Source organism: Protopterus annectens, chromosome 2.part2, assembly GCF_019279795.1.
Source record: "Protopterus annectens isolate FY-2018-M chromosome 2.part2, PAN1.0, whole genome shotgun sequence".
In the NCBI taxonomy this organism is placed as follows: Eukaryota; Metazoa; Chordata; order Ceratodontiformes; family Protopteridae; genus Protopterus; species Protopterus annectens.
In genome coordinates, this window is record NC_056730.1 from 5870833 (window position 1) to 5881265 (window position 10433).

Sequence of the window (10433 nt, forward strand, 5' to 3'; positions counted from 1 at the left end):
ATATGCTCGACAAGCCACGATGCTTCGCTAGGGACGGCTTGCACCTGTCACCCCTGGGCTTTCGGATATTGGCAAAGGCTCTTGCTACCCCCATGGTGCCTTTTTTAGGCAAGGCTCAAAAGACAAACCCACCTCCATAGGTATCACAAGGGATAAGAAACTAAGAGTAATGCTACTCAATGCCAGAAGTCTAAACCTCGAGATGCACGCACTCGAAACTCTCCTTAGCATGGAGAACATCGATATCTGTGCAGTAACAGAAACCTGGTTCAGGGCTTCCGAGAGCACCCCAGCACTACCAGGTTATACCTCATACCATGCTTTTTGGCCCCAAAACTTGGACCGAACCACAAAAGGAGGGGGAGTATCGATATTCATCAAAGATACCCACACCTCCAGGTTGGTGGCAAAGCACGAAGCATCAGAGACTATCCATGTGCAACTAACAGTGGGTAAAACTGCCTTCCAGTTTATAGCCTGTTACAGACCACCCTCTCAAACCCAGGAACCCCACTCGGCCTTCCTGAGAACACTGGAAAATATGAAGGTCTCTCCAAACACCATTATATTGGGCGACTTCAACTACCCAAACATAGACTGGGAGCATTACTCTAGCTCCAACACCTAGCCCAAAGGTTCCTAGAATTTATAAACTCAAATGCTATGGAACAACTTGTTACCACTCCCACAAGAGGGGAAAACATACTGGACCTGATCATCACCAACATGGGGACTCTATGCTCCAGACCAGAAGGGTATCCCTCACTGGTAAGATCAGACCATAAACTAATCTCACTGGATATTCACATCCCGACCCCACCCCCTGCCCAGAAAACCACAGTGAAAAACTTCTCTAAAGCAAATTTCACACTCCCCAAAACTGAGGTGGAATCCTTCAAAGCCCCCAGGCCTGTGGAAAATACGGCCCAGACCGCAGAATCCTTTATAAACGCATTCTATGAACACCTTCAGGAATGCATGGATCATGCGATCCCAAATAAAACCAAGACCCAATCCTCCAAAGGCAGACGTCCTGTCTGGTGGACCCCAGCCATAAACAAACTATACAATAGAAGGAGGAAGCTACTAAATGATAGTGCAAAATCCCAAAAAGGGAAGGTATCACTGATCAGTATTAGCAAAAAACTATGGGCACTCATAAAATTGTCTAAGGCCAGCTTCGAGAGAAAAATTGCACAGGACACTAAGAATAATCTCAAGGCTTTCTTTAGTTATGTTAGGAACCTGGGTGGTAATTCCCAAATATGCTCAGAATTAGTCCAAAATGATAAAAAATATACTGAACCCACAGACATTGCCAACATCCTAGCTGACAGGTTCAGCGCAAACTTCTCCCCCCCCTCCCCACCAAAAGGGCAAATATCTATCCCAGCAGAGTGCTGCCCCCCTGACATCTCAGATGCTCAGGTAAGAGCAGCCCTCTCCAAAGCAAAAAACACAGCATCAATGGGACCAGACGGTGTCCCGGGCTGCGTCCTACATGAACTCCAAGAAGAGCTAAACACAAACATAAAACTACTGTTCAATCTCAGCCTTACTACAGGATATGTGCCCAAAGAGTGGCGTACAGCAGCAGTGGTCCCTCTCCATAAAGGTGGTGCCTCAATGGATCCTGGAAACTATCGCCCCATAAGCCTGACTAGCTTGGTCTGCAAAGCTATGGAAAGGATCATCATGGACCTCATAAATAAAGATATTGGGGACCTACAGACACTGGATCCTACCCAGTTCAGCTTTGTTAAGGGCAGATCCTGCCTCTTAAACCTGGTTAATTTCTTTGAAACAGTCACCAAGGCCATTGACGAGGGGAAGGTGGTCCACACAGCCTACCTGGACCTCGCAAAAGCCTTCGATACAATACCCCACTCGGGCATTATAGATAAGCTCACCAGCTTAAATATAAACCCCTATGTCACTAGATGGATTGCAAACTGGCTCAAGGACAGAACCCACATGGTTAGAATTGCTGGAGCCATGTCAGACTCCAAACCAGTTACAAGTGGTGTCCCACAAGGCTCAGCCCTGGGACCTCTCTTGTTCGGTATATATTTCTCAGAGGTACAGGCCAACACGGAAGGACTGTGGCTGACCAAGTTCGCAGATGACTGCAAACTGGGCGCCATAATCGACCCTCCAGCCAACACAAGCATCCTCCAAAAGGGCCTCATAGAAACAGACAACTGGTGCCAGAGCCATGGCCTCAAGATAAATGCCAAAAAGTGTATAGTCATCCCCTTTGGCAAAAACAAAGTGCCCACAAATTACCACATAGGTGGTAACCCATTAAGTACAGAAGAAGTAATTAGGGACCTGGGGACCCAAGTTGATAGCAATCTCTCATTTGACAACCACGTGGCCAAAGTGGTTAGAAAAACATTTTATATAGCCCACCTAATCATGAAGGGATTCACATCTAGATCAGGGGAGGTCATCGTGCCACTTTACTCATCCCTCATCAGGCCCATAATTGAGTACAATGCCCCTTTTGGGATGTACCTTACCAGACACCTGCAGCAACTGGAAAGACCCCAAAAGTACCTCACCAAGAGGATCAAAGGGCTCAAACAGATGCCATATGCTGCCCGGTTAAAGAAACTCCAGCTCTACTCAGTGGCATACTGCCTGTTCAGAGGCGATCTGTGCCTGACGTATAAAGCCATGTCCAACCCGAATTAATGGACATGCTGCACCTCAGAAAATCCAAATCCCATCGAGCCACGCTCGAGAGACTTGAACCTCAGCACTGAAATAAATAGGACATGCTGGAGGGACAGATTCATAACCCAGAGGCTCCCTTCACTCTGGAATAAAATCCCAGTCCAGGTTAGGCAGAGTCCCTCATTGACTCTCTTCAAGAGGAATCTTGATGAGTGGATGGGAGATCGTAGGTTTACCCCGGGTATCACTTCTGTGTCACTGTTAGACAGAGGCACAGTATACTAACCTCGAAAAAGGGCATAGCAAAATAAATTTAAAATGGGTGGCGAAAGCCAAACACATTCTGGCTAGGCTTATAAATGCCCTAGGGCAGATAGCCTAGTATGAACCTATGAACCTATGAACCTAAGAGAGGAGCAGACCATTCCTGGTAAAGCAGGATGGCTTGCCAGCCATCTCATTCCAAACTGACACATAGTGCATCATCACAGAATGACACTGGCTATGGTCACCAGTAATTAAAGCCAGTTATCTTGTCACTGAATCTTGACATCATTCAGGGTGAAGGTCAAATACCAGTCAAGACCACAGTCTTTCTTTTCTCGCTGGCACATAGATTGCAAGCTCAATCATATCATATGAAAGTGTGTGTGTGTGTGTGTGTGTGTGTGTGTGTGTGTGTGTGCGCGCGCGCGCGTGTGCGTACGCGCATGTGTGCACGTGTGCACAAATGCATGTGCGTGTGTGCTTGCTATGCTTGCCTAATGCATTCTGATGTAAGAAGGTGGCCTACAAGTTCAGTAAATACTTACAACTCACATATTAAATCATTAAATCATTGTGAAATAGCAATAAAGAATTGTTGGCAAGCATGAGGCAATTGCCTCAAAATACCTAGTGTTGTTAGAACAGAAGTTGCGGTTAAAAAGGAATAATTAGTAAAGTATATAAAATATTGCATGATAAATAAAAGAATCAATCAGAGGAGATTAGAAAAGATTGTAAAGGGACACTGGATAAGCAGTTCACAAAGAAACAATCGGGAAATATATGTATGTCTGCCAAATATGCAACAGAATCTAGAAGATTTAGGATTTTTGTTTGGAAATATTTACAGAAGTATTTTTATGCCCCAAGGAGACTCTGGAGAATTCTTCCTCAGGTAGATAGCAAATGTTGGAGGTATGATGGAGAAGAAAGAGATAATTGAGAACATTTTTTCTGGAGTGTAATGAACTATTAGACTTTATAGATTCCCTGCAGACTACCCAGTCAGAAATGCTGGACAAGCAAATAGGTGAATCAAGAGAAATAATACTTACACACATATATATATATATATATATATAGATAGATAGATAGATATATAGATATATATATATATATATATATATATATATATATATATATATATATATATATATATATATATATATATATATATGTATATATATATATATATATATATATATATATATATATATTTTTTTTTTTTTTTTTTTTGGGAGTTGGGATATATACTTGGAATTGCCTAGACTTAGTAAGGACTTGCTAAGTCTAATAATGGTGGCTGTCAAAAAAATAGAAATGAAAGTAACTGTACTAGAGGTAGTGAATATAGTAACAGAGAAAAATCAGCTGGAAGTGGGATCTTTAGAAAAGGGTAGGAGCAAATTAAATAAGAAAAAATGGGAATTGCGGGAACAATACAGACTGGGGAGGAATGAGGTTCAAAAGAAGGCAGGATTTGAATGAGCTATGTAATGTTTGACTGACAGTAATTGGGTAGATTATAAGTGATGCATAATGTTTGTAACTAAAATTATGTCAATATGGGTTTATGGTGTATAATGCTTGCAACTAAGATTGTCAATATGGTTGGTTTTAATTTACATATTTATGTGGTTCCCTATGCCATAGGTGATAATTTAATAAAGATGTTTCTTGTTTAAAAAATACCTAGTGTTGTTAGGCTGCAGAAAGAGCAAAAACTGTCTTGAGGTTTCATAGTGATAAGTGCAGGTGAAGAGGTATGAGAACACAGGATAGCTTAATGACTTAACTTGTATAAAAGAGACTAAAAAATACAATATGAGATGCAACTACTGTAATATTCACAGGAAGTGCTTTTTTGTAAACAAAAAGGTGGCGGTACTCATATGTTACGTTTGGGTCAAACCCCCCACTCAGCCCCCCCCCATGCAGCCATTCCAGTGACCCATTACTTGGGTATTTCTCCCCAGTTGCCATAAATACTGTTCAAAACTCTCAGTGTGCATAGTGTTTTCTGCTTTACTTCTACAATGATTATGGATTTAATTTAAAACTTTTATTTCAAATTTTATAGCACAAACACTGACAGACTGACAGCTGGTTCCATGGGATAGTGGTTAGTACTCTAGACTCTGGACACTGGATCCAGCTATCTGCATTCTGAGATGGAATCTGTTGAGGCTTTCAGTTTTGTGGGAGGTTGGTATAATGGTTAGGATGTTTATCTTACAAACACAAGGTGCAAGGTTTGATCTTTACATGTGGTAATTGGCTAGGCTTGAAATGACCCACAACAGCAGTTAGCCTAGTACTAATCTATTTGCTAAGCAAAGCAATACAGTCTCACAATGAAAACAGACTTAGCATTAAAGCTTCTCTGCCTTTGAAAGACAGATTCACTGAAACAGCATTGAAACCCACATTCAAAGAAAATGCATCTAGACTGTTGTGGACTAAGTTTACCTATGGGCTGTTTTCAAATCATAGGCCCCTTGCACTCATTTTAGGACCATGCAAAAGTTCTTTGATTCACCTTCCTGATTGTATTAAATTATAATATATAATAATTAGATTATATCCCTTGTATACTACAGCATCACTTGTTAGAGTGTGTTTTAAATTTATGGTTTTGAACATTTTTTCCAGTAAGCAATGAAACTAAACATATGAACCAATAATGACAAAACTGCCCAATTCAGAACATTTTAACCATTAAAGGCCACTAAAACTTCTGTCATTACAATCCACCAGTATCAGTCAGTATGCAAATCTCTGCAGAAGTAAAAGTCATCTGAATAATTCCACATTAAAGAGATCTGTAACTAATAAAAAGGTTGCTGGTAGCAAACAACTTTATATTTCAGTGTTTCATCTACAAATTCAGTCCCTGCAGCCCTTGAAGAATAAATTGCCTATGTTACATTAAAAAATGGTAAACTGGTAATACTGCAATAGGGAATAGATGGCAAACTGAAAACAGGTTCATAGTTACTAGGTATCTCATCCAAAGGATGACATACTCAGGACTGCAACATCCCACCCCCTTAAGATACAACACAGTATCAGCAATCCATCTACATGCTGTGGGAGTAAAACCCACAGCCTTCTGCATCAAGAACACAAATATGTTAGCTTTTGTGCTACAAACACTGCTTTAAAACTTGCGCATACACTTACCGCACATACACTTACCACACACACACACACACACACACACACACACACACACACACACACACACACACACACACACACACACACACACACACACACACACACACACAAACATGCAATTCCCCTTCACATGATCGAATTTCTGTAAATTCAAAATTCATAAGCCCGAAACCAGACTCTCGAATTTACAAAAACTCGAAAATGGGAAGGAGAACTAAAAATAAACAGACACCTTACTAATGTTTTTGCACGCCCCCTGCACCCCACACCCCCCTACTTAAATATTCCTACTCCGAGATCACACTACAGCAGAGGACAGGAAAATCTTCCAGTTTGCGCTATATGCATAAGCGCAAACTTGAAGAATTCCCTGGCCTCCGCTATACTGCGGTCACGGAGCAGTTAGATTTAGATGCAAGGATGCAGGGGGACCTTGCCTCTTGCAAAAAAGTAAGTGAACTCTTTTTTTTAAGCCCTAAACTTCCCATTCACAATTTCGAGTGAATGGAAGTTCGAGATTCTGGGCTTGAGCTTATGGGTTTCGAGCTTCCATTCATTCGATCTTGTGAAGGTGAACCACACACACACACACACACACACACACACACACACACACACACACACACACACACGCAATTCCCCTTCACATGACCGAATTTCCGTAAACTCGAAATTCATAAGCCCGAAACCAGACTCTTGAATTTACAAAAACTCAAAAATGGGAAGGGGAACTAAAAAAAAAAAAACAGACACCTTTCTAATGTTTTTGCATGCCCCCCTGCATCCCACACCCCCCCTACTTAAATATTCCTACTCCGAGATCGCACTACAGCGGAGGACAGGGAAATCTTCCAGTTTGCGCTATATGCGTAAGCGCAAACTCGAAGAATTCCCTGTCCTCCGCTATAGTGCGGTCATGGAGCATTTAGATTTAGATGCAAGGATGCAGGGGGACCTTGCCTCTTGCAAAAAAGTAAGTGAACTCTTTTTTTTAAGCCCTAAACTTCCCATTCACAAGTTCGAGTGAATGGAAGTTCGAGATGCTGGGCATGAGCTTATGGGTTTCGAGCTTCCATTCATTCGATCTTGTGAAGGGGAACCACACACAGACACACACACACACACACACACACACACACACACACACACGCACGCACGCACGCACACACACACACACACACACACACACACACACACACACACACACACACACACACACACACACACACACCATACCTCTTAGCTCAAGAAATCTGGACAAAGCCTATCATAATGGGGGGAGAGAAAGGATACCTCTTAATGCAAAAAAATCTGCACAAAGCCTGTCATAATAGGGGGGGACAAAGGCCCAAAACTAGGGACACATTTTCAATATTGCTCTTATAAACTTAGTTACTAGAATAACAGGGTTTGTGTTAAAATGCATTTTCTGAAGGATATGCGGTCTGAAACTCAAATGTATGTCATTATTTAGTAACTTTAATCCTTAGATCATCCCAGTAATTTGTCACAAAAAGGCAATTTTTTTCTGAGGAACAGACCAAAAATATAAGGCAAAAATCTGGAGATTCTGTAAAAATCTGGACAATTGAGAGGTATGAACACATACACTCCCTACCTCCCTCTTACACTCTCTGTACCTCTCAACTTCTTAGAACAAGAAATCTGGACAAAGCTACAAATAGTGGGGAGACAAAGGCCCAAAAAAGGGGCACCTTTTAAATATTGCTCTTAAAAACTTAGAAAGTTGATAGAACAACAAGTTTTGCACTAGTATGAAGTTTCTGAAGGATATGAAGTCTAAAAATAAAATGTCTGCCATTATTTTCTGAATTCAGTCCTTAATGATTTGCAAGAAAAAAATAGAATCTTATGAGAAACAGACCAAAATATAAGGCAAAAATCTGGAGATTCTGTAAAAATCTGGACAATTGAGAGGTATGACCCCTTCAGCTCTCTCTTACACACACCCCTACCTACTTATTTCTTATACACATACACCTACCTCACACTTATTTATTCATGGTCTACAGTCCAAATGTCTTTTGGAATTTATTTGCTTTACATTTGTTGACTGGGAAAGTCCAACTAGGACAGAGCCTACTTTCAGTGAAGGCCAAGGGAGAAATACTCCAGATGCATGTCTTTGGAATGTGGGAGGAAACCCACATGAATGCAGGGAAGACATGTAGACTCCGCACAGAAGGCACCCCAGCCAAGAATCAAACCGGAGAACCTCTTGCTGTGAAGTGACAACATTAACCACTGCACCACTGTACCACCCAAATTCTGTGCGGGTGGAATTTGAAGGCGTAAACAATCTGTCCACAGATTCAACAGGTGTTTGTGACCTGTTTTTATCTTCTGCATCTGTGTGACTGGATGCAAATGGTTTTCTTAAAAAAGAACACCCTTAAAAATGTATTTTCTTTTTAAATTAAAAGAAAATGAATCTCCAGGAAATTCGTCCCCCTCCCAGCAGTGATTCTATACACACACACACACACACACACATATATATATATATATATATATATATATATATATATATATATAGCTAGATAGATATAGATATATATAGGTCAAGGTGCCGGTATGCTGTACCGGTGCATACCGTCACAAAAAAAGGCCTCTTCACAAGTGTAAAAAAGAAACTTAAAATGACAGAGACAAAATGGTAATCAGTAGCAAGTGGCAAATTTAAACCAGACAGCTTTACCCAGTAGGCAAGTATGGTTTCTACTTCACTAGCAGCAGCAGTGAGCAACTAAAAGACTAACCCAATAAATCTGTGTACAGTAAATGTAGAGCAAACATATACTGTTACTCTAAATGAATAGTACCAAAGTGCAGTAACTGTAAAACACATAGGTTCAATGCAGTATCACGCAAGTAATACACTTACATCAAATAGGTAATCTAGTACCTTCTAGTACAGTTCCTGTGGAGCAATATTTGGAGATGCAGCACAGAAATGCAATAACACCAATAATCCAAACGTGCAATGAATAACTTGGATAGTAAGTTGATTTGGTTTCTCTCTATCCACTATCAGTAACAGCATGGCTGTTATGCTATAGAGGTGATTTAATGCAATCATCTATGAATTACAAAAATAACACAACATGTTATCACCCCAATTCTTTCCTGCAAGGTCTATTTCCACGCATGCAGAACTGCCTGTAAGTGCTCAGGTATGTCACAGCATTGTATAGCAATTGTAGATCAATATGTGTGTATGTATCTTTAATAAGCTATCTAAGGGCTTGCACAAGTGTATAAATACTGAACACTTGTAAGCCTGACTGCCATTTTGTAGTAAGCTGTTGAGATGTAAGCATGTATGTCTGTCTGTAAAGTCTGTCTGTTAATCAGTTCATTTATATTTTATGATGCTGCTATCCATCCTGATGTGTTTCTATGTAATAAAGCATCTAAAAGAACTATCCCACCTGTTTGTCATCTGTGTTAGAGAGGGACGAGAGACATTGTGTCAGAAATGGTATGTCTAACAGGACATGGTGTCAGAAGAGGCATGGCTAAAATGACTTGTTGCCATAAAGAATTCCAGTTTCTTCAATTTGAGTCTGAGAGGCATCCGTTTGGTATTGGAGGAATATATATGAGTGGATCAGCCCTAATGCATGTATAATTCACAAAACAGGTCAGAAACAAATTTCAGATGTTAAAACTTGCTCAAATAATTTCTTATTTGCAAAATATGAAATGAAGCATTGAGAAAGCTCTAAATGATATTTAAATAAACCAAAATGTCCAATACTGATAAAAATAGTCAAATTACTATGGAAAATGTTTAAAATAAAATCTGAATTGCATAAAGCAAATAAAATAAAAGGAAACAACTGCATTTTTGCTAAGCACATATTTTTCATATTAATTAAAGATATCCGGGTTATCAGAAGTGTATGAAGTTTTCACATTTGTCCAGTATTACAGTAAAGTTATTTCACAAGATACAGCCATTTCAGAGCATATTTCACAAAGTACAGTATTTCAAAGAGTTTATTGTGCATTTGAATGTTATTACAAGTTCTCACAGCACAGCGTGTTCATACATAATTACAAGGGCAATATTTTCATTGTGTTCGTCCATACTTTGCTGGCATGGCAGATAGATTTTGAATACCCAGTGCACTTGTGTTTGACAGTAATATTGCAGAGAAGTGGAGAGTGTTTGAGCAAGAGTACGACATTTTCATACAGGCTGCATTTTTTGATAAAGATGACCATGCAAAGGCATTTATTCTACTTAATTTAGCTGGGTTACAGGCCATTGAAAGGGAGCT